Below are 13,477 nucleotides of genomic sequence, written 5' to 3'. Positions count from 1 at the left end.
CTTGAATAGATGGGCTCCAATGTTACAGGAAGATATAAAACTGCAAGCTATGTATGCAAAATAGAGCTAGTGTGGGCTCATCTTGCAAGACAACCATAACAATAACAAAAACAATCTTCATAAACCCTTCTTTTCAAAAACTTCCTGTCAGTGGAACTTTCTTGACAGGATCCGCACATTTGTTATGGCAGAGATGCTCCAAACAATTTTTTTGGTTCATCCATCCGTCTACTGACAGAAAGTCATTTGCTGACAGGGAGTAATTCAATGAACCCACATATCACAGCCAATTTCGAGAACTATTACATCTGTTATTGACTCCGTGTGAAACAAGGTGCATCCAAGCAAAGGGTGCTTGGCAGCTGTTGAGTGATTTTGACTCCCCCAAAGCAGGGATCGCAGGGGGCTCCTCCAGTCCTGGAGTGCAGCTGTTGATACCCTTGTCTAAACCATGTCTGTCCCACGCATCCCCGACTGCAGTGACTTCACGTAGGATGGCTGCACGTACAGATAAACCAGCTTTGATAATGTATTCAAATTTATGGATGTCTCACTCTGAAATAGCTTTGTAACAAACAAGCCAATCAACCTGCAGTAAACAGGTGCATTTCAAGAGGTTAAGTACAGACGGCATGCAGGAGCTGTGCATTAATAGATGGGACTAAGTGAGATCATGCCTACAATCCTTGTGGGGGCAGGTTCATTAAACTCAAACATCAATCTTGATTTCCTTTTGGACTTCAGTCCTGCATTTTTCCCTGAAAATCAAATGTGAATCAGCATTATAGCATTATAGCAATTTTATGGTTTTAATGAAAGATTTGAATAGATTGAGAAAATAAGCACAGAAATGCATGGCAATTGAATGGCCATGCAGAGCAAAAGTTAAAAGACACATTTCTGAACGAAAGCTCAAATGATGTTTGATAGTATTCCTTCCACCTGCATAGAAATCCAATAAAACTTGGAATCCAGGTGGCAAGGCTTATTTGTTGCCACGTCAGGCAACCGCGACAAGCTTTCAGGTTGTCTAAATGAGAGGGGTTGAGTTAGAAATATATCAGACTCTCTTGACCTCTCTACAAGAATCCAGTATTCGGTGTTATGACCATGCATGGGGGAAGGGAGGGGGGAGGGGGGGGGGGGGGGCTCTGCCTCACCTGTCGTGAAGACATCAATCTACTTCACTTTGTTAATTTCACAACAATATCACTCCTCCTCTTGCTACTAGCAAAACATCACACCCTTTTGGCAGAAAATTCCACAAACATAACTGCCAGTGGAAGTCCCTCTCAATAGAGCCTTTCTATTTGTTGGGGGAAAAATAAGATGAGATTAGGTTTTCAAAATTACTTTTTCTTCACATGGTAAAATGATGATTTGAGTGTCATTACTTTGATAGCACAATGTATAGCCATAAATTGATTTTACCATGTCTGAATACTCTCAGCTTTAAACAACATGGAGAAGAACTTTAGGTTTCAACTCCAAAGGGCGACCCTCTCCTCCCTCACTATGTGGAAGTATGTCGTAAGTGGTCCCTGAAGGTATTAATTGTACAAGACATATCATCTTAACTCGGACAAAACTGGAGAAGGCAGTTGTCTCTTGTCTGATGTCTGATGAATTTTTATGTCCTTTCATATCACAGTTTATATTTTCCTCCATGAAATGTATATTCAGCTCAAACTGACATTCTGCAATTTATTTGATTTTTTCTAAATTAGTATTACTGGTAGAAAGTGATCCAAAAATATAATCCAGGAGGACTGTAACCACTGTAAGCTAACATTTGTTACTTATCATTTCATATCACAGAATATTTTTCCCTTAGATCAAGTACATCATTAAGACCCATTAAAGACTATTCCCGCATGTATTCAGACAGCTGTCGATGGAAAATGAGTGTTATAGCAAAATCAGCCCTTCTTCAATGGGTAAAGAATTGCTGATGTTGTCATTAATCTGACATTTCTATGTTAGTGTTATTTTTCAGAGTGATATAAGAAAGCAATTAGGGGCATATATATTACTAAAATTAACTATTTCTTTGTGCCAAGGTAAAGTTTGGATTTAATCATATTGAACACAGATGAAAAAGCTCAAGCATACACAGGGTTACTTGTCAAGGTAATGGTTGGGGTGTACATGTAACTCTCTCCATATTTCATATCATACACATCGAGAAGCAAACTAATAGCCTCTTCAACACTCAATTCACAAAGCCAGCCAACCGTCAGTAATGGATGGCAAACTCCACACTTGGTACAGGGATGGCCAACTCAAAGACATGGTTTCCACTGTGAAACTGGGTTACACCTGCAGTGGACTATGGCAGAAGCTCTTTGCAGTTATTGATGTGTGCATGTAAATACATATATACACCGGCACCTGAGTTCCTCTATTCTACCAGGTACAGATCAATCAAAAACTTGAGTGTGGGGACATTCACACACGCAGCACATTATTGCGACATTGAGAACATTTTGGCGAATGTTGCTGAGAAACAGTGAAAAAAAACACCCACATTTGAGAAAACACCAGGGGGGGGGGACAGAAAGTATTGCAGAATGGAGTGCAATTTTTAGGACTGCACATGAAACTTGTTGTGATGATTTGCAATGAGTGCATTAACAGAAGAAAAGAAAAAAACATATCAATGATTTTTGTCACATGACTTCCCACTCGGTTCAATGATTCCTCCCTGTATTGCCAATCATTAGCAGCAGCTGAGCCATTTACCCAGCACGGGCAATACAGTGAGAAAATGTAACAGACTAATCTTTAATTCTATAAATCCCATGGGTTTTTTTTTTTTTTTTTTTTTTTTTTTTGCTATGGTGTCAATAGAAAAGGTTGACATCACAATTGCTAAGACATGAACAACATTTGCCAATGTGAATGGACCTGACAGTTCTGGGCATATACTAAACTTTTTTTTCTGGAACAAATACTTTCTGAGGGAAAAAAAATGAGATTAGTGATTCCCTCAGGATGACTGCTAATCTGAACAGACATGATGTCGTGATAACATGCTTGCATGAAAGCGAAATGTGAGTGAGGTTATATTTCAGAATGCTGTTTGATGGGTTGTACACCACATGTGTGAATGTTCCATCAATTAAGGTTTAACTTTGCCATCCTTCCTTGGATTGGACTTACACGACTGATCACTTCTGGGCTTGCCTGTCCTTGTGGATTACTCTGGAGTCTAAACAAAGTAGCACCCATTTGTCAGAAGCATCACAGAACATTGGAAGGGAACTCAGGGTAAATGGCACTCATCATGTGTTTCTGGTTCTCAGGTGTGAAGTCCACCTTCACAGACACATGGATTGGGTGAATGGAGCGATATTAGTAGAACACATCAGTGAGAGTTTGGGGAAAATTGGACAATCCATTCAAAAGTTATGAATTTTTGAAGTTTCTGCGCAGTCACTGCTGGATCAGTGGACTACTACAGCTTGTGATGTCACATGTGTAGAACAATATAAAGAAAATATAAGGAAAGTCCAACATATTTTCACTTTTCTCTTATAATAAAAGAACACCTGACATGCCTCTTGCAGAAGGCTGGGGGAATCATATTACCCTTAATATACATCAGTGACAAATCAAGAAAATGTGCACTTTTCCAAAAAATAAAATTTTGTGAAATTCTCCTTACATTTTCCTTTAGTTCTACACAGGTGACATCATACACTGTAGTAGTCTTCTCATCCAGCAGTGACTGCGCAGAAACTTCAATAATTCATAAGTTTTGAACAGATTGTCTGATTTTTCCCCAAACTCTCACTGGTGTGTTCTACTACTATTGCTGCATTCACTCAATCCATATGTATATGAAGGTGGACTTGTCCTTTAAGCATCTTCTCCTTAACCCTTACAGCACCAGTTATGCTCCAATATTGGGCTGTCCACTGCAGTGCCTTCTTTGCCGTTTGGCCCAGATATTTGGAAGTATGTTGCCAGTGACTAGAGCGCCTAATTGCTAGACAGGTAGGTGTTCCATATTGTGTCACCTGGGCCTTTCTGATGGATTCAGATACACAGTGCTGCATCCGAGTAGACTTGCTCACTTTACAACTAGGTCAAGTCTGGATGGGTGCTGATCAAAACACTTAAGCCAAGTTCCTGGGCAAATAAAGAGTTGGAGGTAAAATTTTGAAATGTGATCCACTCAAGAGTTTTGGCATGGCAAATGCATTAAAAGAGATGCTGCCATATCTATGTCTCTTGGTATTGATTATAGTATGATACAGGCAGAGTCCCATATAGCTGATGTTATCACTGAGTCAATTAAGTGGGGACTGAAATTCTTTTAAACCTTCAGACTGATTAACTGGTACACCAGATATCATGACAGCTTTGTTTCTGAAGTACCAGCACCTGGTTTCCTCTATAGACATTAGGATGGTGCGATGTTCACATCTACCTCTGACTTTCACATGAACATACATGCTGTACATTGACCTTTTAAATATCCACTGACATGTGTAAGTGATTCTCTGCAATTCTTCTATTTTTTTTAATATTTTTGTTCACAGAATGTTGCCTGTAATGCACACTTGGAGTTGTGTGGCTGAATTTTACACAGAGGCGTGTCATCTTCGACAGTCTCCATGGGGATTGAAAACTCGTAATAAGTAAGTGCCTAATGATCATTGCGCTGTCTGCTCCAATGTTCCCATCCACTAATAAGAGAAGAAGGCATGTGAGCACACAATGGGGCTGTTCACGGATGAAATTTAATCTGCACATTATCAGTTTCGCCCATCACGACATTTCAATGATCATGAGCAGACATTCATAGCGTGGTAACCCACTGCATTGTGACATCACGTAGAGAACATGAAGCAAATGTCATTACTTCACCCTCTCTCACAACATTAGTACATATTTTTAGAATTTAATGAGTCTACACCTTCATGAGTGATCTGAAAGACTACACGTATGTACTGTACATGTGATATGCACATCTATAAAGGCCCATCTTTGTAAGCAGAAAAAGCCGCATACATTCGTACACTTAATTTGAAATATTTAGAGATGGTGCTTAAAGGGACTGTGCAGTACTGGTTTAGGTGGGGATTCATGTTTTGAACATTCCTAAGTGAGGTAATGAGAAACCTCTTATGAAATATGAAAGAGCATGTAATTTTAGGAAGGATTCAATGTTTATTTGACGAAAATTGGTTTTCAAATGGCTGAGATATCCAAAAAAGTGATAATAATAGAAGGTGACAGGCCACGCCTTTCATTAGGATCTCTTTGTTTTGTTTTTGGATATCTCAGCCATTTCAAAACCGATTTTCATCAAATAAACTTTTGATACCCCTTAGAATTGCATGCTCTTTGACTCTCAAAGAGTGGTTTCTGAATATCTCGCAAAACGTTAAAAGCTAAATCCTCACCTCAACCAGAACTGTACACACCCTTTAAAGCCCATCTTGTGATGGAACTCTCTATTCTATATACATAATATACAACATATATGATTAGCATAATCACACGCTGCTTTTGTAATACATTGAACTGCTATCAGCTTCAGAACATGGACACATACTCCAAGGATTTCGTACAGGGCAACACCTATCCAGTTCCCAGGCAATGAGACCATGACGCATGGCATGGTTTCGGGTGCGTCAGCCTGTCTTCCCCACAATAGTCGTCCGTCACTGCTAAGTTACATCTCTCTGCATAATTAGCCTCCTCGATTGAAGGGGATTGACCTTACTTTGTAAGGGAGAACTTGGCTCATCGTTGCTCAAAGGGGGAGCTGGGAGTGCAATGCATTGGATCTGTGGGGGAAAGACTGTACAGTATTGTGAAGGGTCAAATTGTAATGAAGACATCTTGCTCAACACTCTTGCACAACACTAAAAGTACCTCATCCAAATTCACCTTTGTTGTTCTTCTGTTGAAATCACATGTGAATACTGTTCTGCATGCATTAGAATAATTATGATCTAGTTTCTTCTTACCCATGCATCAAATTAACTGCATGGTTCACTCAACTGTTTACATTCTTGCTCTCTCTTTTAAACTCGTTAGTATGATACCTCATTTGAAAGAAAAAAAAATAGCTAATTATATTTCATTTACAAACAGTAAATCTTCTAATATTAGAAGCCATATGCATCCCAGTTCACCAGCGTATTACAGCTAAGGGCAGTATATACTCATACAGACAGCAATATCTAAATCCTATGCACCACTGCCTATGAACCACAGGAGACATATTTCCCTACTTTTTGTCTATCATGCATTGGGGATAAGAAAATCGCTAGAAGAGAGAACGAGAGGGAGAGATAAAGAAAATCGCATGCATCACACGCTAAACCCTTTGCGAAGGTTATAGTGGAGGCAGACTTGGGCTCAGTGCAAGTCTCTGCACTTTTTCCAACCTCCATGACATCACCGTACCTTGATGGATGGGCTCAATGCATCAATCGCAAATTACACAGGTCTCAATGTTCCCATCATTCCTCTGTCTTCCTCTTTTCTCCATCCTTTCTACCCCTAGCTCATGTGATTTGTATGGTGGTAGAGCTAAAGAGCTGAAGAGCATGGGGATGCGAGGCCCGCGCATGAGCGCAGGTGGGCGTATTGGATGACATTTTCATCAATTGGATTATTTCCCTCACATTGTTGTTCCCCTTTTCTCTCGATTTTTTTTTTCCTGACTCCTTTTGACACAGCATCATCCTTTCCATCAAACTGACACGCTCTGTCCCATATAACCTCCCCCCCCCCCCCCCCCTCCATACCACTTTCATTCATCATCATCTTCATCAACAAAACCACTTACATGACTGTGTGATTGCCATGGCAACCACAAGGCCTCAGTAATACATCATCCCCACCAATCTCTTCATCCTCATCATAATCATCATCACTGTGGCTTTTTCATCATCATCTTCATCCATGATAAAAAAAAAAAATGGATGGCATTTGATGTACCTGGGCATTGCATTACAGCAAGATGTGTCTCGCCATGATACAGCCTGATGCATGAGTAGCTAGTAGGTTGATAAGATGTCATTGCCACCGCTGTTTCTCCAAGATATGGGGCTTAGATTCAATACGAAAAAGCTCATTGGTTTATCCCACTTAACATCACCAATCTCTCTACTATTACCATTTTCACAATCAATTGCTGTGAGAGGTGATTTCTACAATGAATTCCCTCAAAATGACAAAATCACTGAAATTTATCACTTTTGTCTCAGTCATTGATGTCATCAACATGATGACAATGTAAGTGGTACAGTAGTCCCAATTCACATTTCACTTATTTCTATCAGCATCATCAGGAATATTACTCTATATACAATCATTACCAGCACAATCACTGCTGCTATTGTTTAAAGGGATCGTACAGTTTTGGTTGAGACCTAATTTCAGGTTTCTAATATTTTTTGGTGAGATAATGAGAAACCTCTTATGAAATATGAAAGAGCATGTAATTCTATGAGGAATTCAATGTTTATTTGATGAAAATTGGTTTTGAAATGGCTGAGTTATCCAAAGCAGAGCGATTGTAATAAGTGTGGGACCCACATTTTATTACGAGCGCTTTGTTTTACTTTGTTTTTGGATGTTTCAGCCATTCCAAACCCTATTTTCATCAAATAAACCTTGAATTCCTCTTAAAATGGTCTGCTCTGTACTATTTCATAAGTGTTTTCTTGGTATCTCGCAAAAAGTTAAAAGCCCAATTCTCATCTCCACCAATACTGTACTATCCCTTTAAACTATTACCACAATCATATTATCACTAATATTATTAACACTACTAGTGTTGCTGATGATAGACAGCTTTTTCCTCTGTGCAGCACTGCTTCAAAGTACAGGATGGCTCTAAATTTGATTTCATATATCATTCACAAGCAAGTGGTTAAGGTTTCATTTTTATCATCATCAAATACTTTGCAACTTAACCACAAGCTGAAATCATCAGACCTGCCTCAACGTTGCCATATTTGACAAATATCTATCAAACGTTTTCTGCAATGGAAGCTTTGATAGCGAGAGACCAAAAATAGCTCCATCCCTGAGGAAAGCTTGTCTTTGCCACCTGTAGGTGCTGTTGTTGGAGGGCAGTCTTTTATGAATGAGAATTTTTGCGCTTCATTTCCTGGCATTCACGTCAGCTTTCTGCCATTCTATTCCCATCATATCACTAGCTCTATTATAGATATGAGTCATTTTCTTCACATCTTCTTCAAGTTATGTTTCCTGCCCATAATTCTGTTTTTGCTTCAGGATATTTGACAGAAAGACTTTGCCTTCTTCCCCTTACATTTTTTCTTTCTTCTTCATTGCCAAACTAGACAATGTCCTACAACTGAATACCTAACTTATACTTTAGTTTAACCCGTTGAGGACGGTTTGATTTTGCTACAACACCCATTTCCCATAGACACCTGCCCGAGTATACTCGGGACTCGTCCTCAAACGGGGTAATGCTGCACTGAGATTCACTATGAATGTGCAGTATCATATAATATATCTCTCTCTCTCCCTATCATTTCTCTATCTTTCTCACTTGTATGTCTTTATATTCAGATATAATTCATACCTATACTTACCTCCACCAAGGAAGGAGGAGGTTAAGTGATCATCAGCGTTGGTTTGTCTGTTTGCAAAATAACTCAGAAAGTTGGGAACGAATTTGAATGAAACTTGCAGGAAAAGTTGATAATGACACGAGCAATAGATCATTAAATTTTGGTAGCAATTTGAATATCTTTATGTATTATTGAAGGATTTTTAAATCTTTTTGCAGATAGTGTCAATGAACTCAAGAGGTCAAACTGCGTGTATTTGAGGTTTGCATATGCACTCTAAGCATGTGCTCTACTTTTGAGAGGCGCCACGCAGCTACAGGCTGATGACATAAACAAAGGCTTCTATAATGGGAAATTGGACGATTTTCAGCATTTGTGTATGATGGGTGGAAATTAGCTGCTTGGCGGAGGTCTGCGCTCTCAGATTGCTTTTCTAGTTTTCATATTTCTCATTATCGACATCTCTTTCAACTATTATCTATCTGTGTATCTATATCTATGTGTATATCTATTCATGTATCAGAGAGATATATGGATACATAGATAGACGGAGAAAGATAGAGAGATAGAAGCACACACACACACACACACACACACACACACACACACACACACACACACTGACAGCCATCTAATCACTCGTGCAACAACCAAGTCTTCTCTCTCATCACAGAACGGCCTGCACCCTGTGTTCCGTCGGCCCAGGGTGGGGTCGAGACTCTCCATGGTGAAATATATCTATTTCATAATGGATCTGGAAATCAATGCGAGGCACTCTTGGAGGAAATTTGTGCGGAAGACTGATATCTTCATGTCCTCAATTGACCTTGCATGGTGCATGGAGTCAAGCAATACGAGCACCCAAAGGCATCTAGCAAATATGACATCAGCGTCCTCCAAGACAGCATCGACCGGATTCGTAAACCGAACAGCAAAGATTCTTCCTGCACTTATCGTAATCAGAAAAGGGAGCCTTTGTACATCGTTCCATGGGCCATACACACCCAAGAATCAAATCCAGAGTCTCTTCTGAGCTCCTTTCAGTGGCTCAGAAGAAAAAAGATACAGTATGAAACAGATTTTCTTTGCTGGCAATTAAGAAGGATATCAAAAGTGATATATGCTTGGTCTGTTTGTTTTGTCTCATGTTGCTTGAAAAAGTCTATGGCACAGATACTAAAGCATCGTTTTCTTTTTCTGCGTATCATCAGTAAACAAGTACCTCCACAATGGAACCATACAAGCACAATAGAGTTTCATTACCCTTCATTTCAGTCATCAGGTCTAGCTCTTCTTTACATAAACAAAATCAGTTACTTTGTCTACCAAACCTTGAATACACTACTTTAATAGCTTAGATCAAACACAGCTCACTGCAACAAAAACACATGTAGGTGCTTTCTGGTACCTTTCAGAAATGCTGGAAGCCAAAGTAAAGAAAACAGACAGAGGGGGGTTGAGTAGACTGAATGTGTTTGCTGCCCTCTAGAGGTCAAGGCCAGAAGCAAACACCCCTTTCTTGTAGCATTGAGTCCACTGAATACACCATAGAAGTGGTTCTACTGCTTGCCACGTTGAACTTTCCACATTAACCCATTCACATTACCTGCTGCAAATGCTAAAAGGAGTATTTCAAGACAATGTATGGGCCCAAAATTATCAATTTCCCGATTGATTCTATCAATTTCCACATGATGAACTATTTCAACCCCTTCCATGCCAAATTTTGAAATCCCCATAGATTTAATACACAGGCCACCGGGCTCCCATAAGGAATGGGCAATTGATATAGTTTGATACTCAAAGCCAGAGTAGAGTTTGTATGATTTTATGTATTGCTGAGAAATCATTGGTGAAAACACCAATTCAATTTTCATCAGGGATGCTACTTTCAAATCATATGGCAGCATTATTACAATCCAGATAAACTCTAGGGAAACATTTTCAATGTTTAAAAAGTCAGAATTATGTGAAGTGGCACATAGGGTAAAATCACTGTGAAGCTCACATGTATCATCTCTAATACTGTTTGCCAAGCAGCTTTCAGAAGTCTTCATAACAGATTATCAAAAATAGATGCTTCTATTCATTTGGTGGGACTTTGTTTGTAGCTTTCTCAAAAAAACAACAATACTTTTTTATCCTCAACCAATATCACTTGTAGAGTTCATGAGTTGTTACAGCTAATTCTTTTTTTTAGCTCTAAGTTCCAAAAACTGTCCTATCAAATTCATCTTTTCACACAAACTTCATCACAGAAATGCACAAACATACTTACGAGGGCCAAATGAAGAGGCCCTATATGGGTCAATCATGAATCTTTTTGTAAAACTTGAATTCAAAAGAAAACATCAATATGGAATTACTGATGAAAATCAAAGGTCACTGCAGCATATTGATTTACATATTATACTATCAAATCTCTGTAAGATCAAACCATAGTATCTGCAGATTTTGTTTGGATATATGAACACATTACCCCATCTCTCGGTGCCCTGAATCACAGCGAGCTATCAGTTACAGAGGATCCGTACATCTTCACAAAAAAGGGGGAAAAACAACAAAAATAATTCACTTGTCTCAAAATATGCCTATAGCAGTGTAATACAATGTGGCAATATTTTCTAGGGATCCCTCAACCCCCTCACCCCACCCCGGGCCCCCTCCTGACTCGCTTGAAACACCGCAGAGTTGGATGGCTCGCTCAATCAGCCAGCATCGAGCTAATACGGCTGGTGTCAAAATTGTCGCTGACAGTATATCTCTTTGTCTCTCATTGCTCCAGATTTGTGCCACTTTGCTGAACCGTCTTTTCGTTTTAAATGGCAGACGATCCATTAATTCATTGATCTTTTGCCCCTGACCAATCTCCTATTTCGGGCCGCTCTCATTAGCAATCACACACACACAAAGAGAAATTCATTCCTTCCTTTTTTCCACAATTCTGTTCTCTCTCTTCTGCTTGATGCAGACTAAAAAAAAGAACCCATTTCAGTTTTCACTGTATCTTTGTTCTTCTCATCTGCTAGATGAATTTGAGGATGACTAATCAAGTGATACACCTTGCATTCTAGAAGGGAATTTGTTTTGGTAAAGTACTCTTGTATCTAATGTTATATTTTTCTGGTATTTCTACCACCTTTTGATATATTCTCAAATAAAGCACCTTACTCAGTACTTCATGCAATAAACATCTTGGAACAGGTCAATATGTGATAAAACGATAACACTCACTCGTGCATGAAATCATCATATTTCAAGGAAACTGTAGAACCAGTCTTCAATCTGCACAACAAAAAGCAGACTATTACAGGCTAACTCTCTCACTACCAACCTACAGAAGAACAGCCATGGTCAGTTTAAAGGTATATTGTACGATGTATCACCATGATACAGAGAAATATCTAGATAAAATCTAGAGGAAAACAGCTATACCAACTGATAATAAATTATCTTAACCCATTGAGGACGAGTCCTGAGTATACTCAAGCAGGTGTCTATGGGAAATGTGTGTTGTAGCAAAATCAGTACGTCCTCAACGGGTTAACAGTCTTTGAGAAATGGAGGTATGTTGGGTTCATGGAGACATGTGAAGCCGTAGCATCCTCACTCTTATTCATATAGTTAAGATGTGGTTGTTACTGAATACTGTAAGTATTGCTTTTTGGTCAAGACACTGAACACTTTTTAAGGCCATAACATTGTTGTTGTTTTTTCAGGTTAAAGTTAATAATTAATTTCATACAATTCAGTTCATTTGATTCCACTCTACAGTAGCTGAATTGAACACTTGTGTGAAACAGCACTATGTCATGCTTTCCATTCATGTCTTTGCAGTGAATTGATGCAAAAGTTCTCTTTTAGGGTGCATTGGCTTCAGATTGGATCAAAAACACAGTATCGGGGTTCAAATCCTACAACATGTATGTGGTGTGCTCATCCTTGGATAAGCATACTTGCCAACTCTACCGCATTTGGCGGTAGACTACCGCTTTTAAAAGATTTCATTAGCATTCAAGCTAGCGCTGCTCGCATAGGCATCCTGGATTCTACCGCTTTCTCAAATGAAAATGTTGGCAAGTATGGATAAGTCATTGATCCAACCCCACCCCCAACATCTCTGTTGACCTAGGGGTATAAAGTGGGTGCCTAGTGAAGCATGGGGGGGGGGGGGGGTAATGATTGTGACTGTGCTCTCTATGGGGGAGCAGTACTTTACCTGAAGAAGCTACCCAAGTCAAAGTGAGAACGTATCATTACATTAAATCATACACTTCAAATGCAATCATAGCATAGATTTAGTTGGGTTTTGGATTTTTTTTTGGGGGGGGGGGGGTGGGGAGGGGAAGGAAGGGGAAGTCTCTAAAGAAGCTTTTATTCCTATGTTAAGCCCCGGTCACACAGCACTCCATATCTAAATCACATACAAAAAGTTATGAAAATCTGGTGGATGTGGTCCTAAATGGTAATTTTTTGGTCAATTCTGGTTTGGCTGTGCTTTGTACGGGGTATGGCCATTGGCGGCTGTTCCACTGCTGAAGCACTGCCCAAGCACGGCTAACCACGTCCAGCCACATGTATGTACGCGGAAAAATCCATTTGTCAGTGATAAGCCACTAAATACACGTATTTCCTGTGATACCAACACGTAACATGTGTCAAATGACCGTGCTCTGCCCGTGACAGACCGCTAAACTTTTGCGTCTTACCACGTCTCCCCAAGTTTTAATCACTGCCAGAACACGGATTATCAAGTGTGTTTCACGTGCGTTGCACGTCTTTACCATGTGTGCCGCCCGTGGTTGTCCGCGGAATAAAATTTTGAGCAGTTCAAAACTTTTTACCGCGTCCGATGCCGTTCCGATTTTTCCCAGCATCCTGCCACATCTACAAATCGACCGTAG

At 39.6% G+C, this 13,477-nt stretch overlaps 1 protein-coding gene across 1 annotated transcript in view; it reads right to left on the bottom strand.

Annotated features, from left to right (window-relative positions):
* Positions 1 to 13,477, bottom strand: part of LOC139709422 (gamma-aminobutyric acid type B receptor subunit 1-like) — a 318,845-nt gene that overhangs the window by 211,860 nt on the left and 93,508 nt on the right. The gene's annotated exons all lie outside the window — the stretch shown is intronic.

Source organism: Diadema antillarum, unplaced genomic scaffold (assembly GCF_040938485.1).
Source record: "Diadema antillarum isolate AM-2024a unplaced genomic scaffold, OU_Dant_1.0 seq00001435_RagTag, whole genome shotgun sequence".
NCBI classification, from domain to species: Eukaryota; Metazoa; Echinodermata; class Echinoidea; order Diadematoida; family Diadematidae; genus Diadema; species Diadema antillarum.
This window is presented reverse-complemented; position numbering and strand designations above follow the sequence as displayed.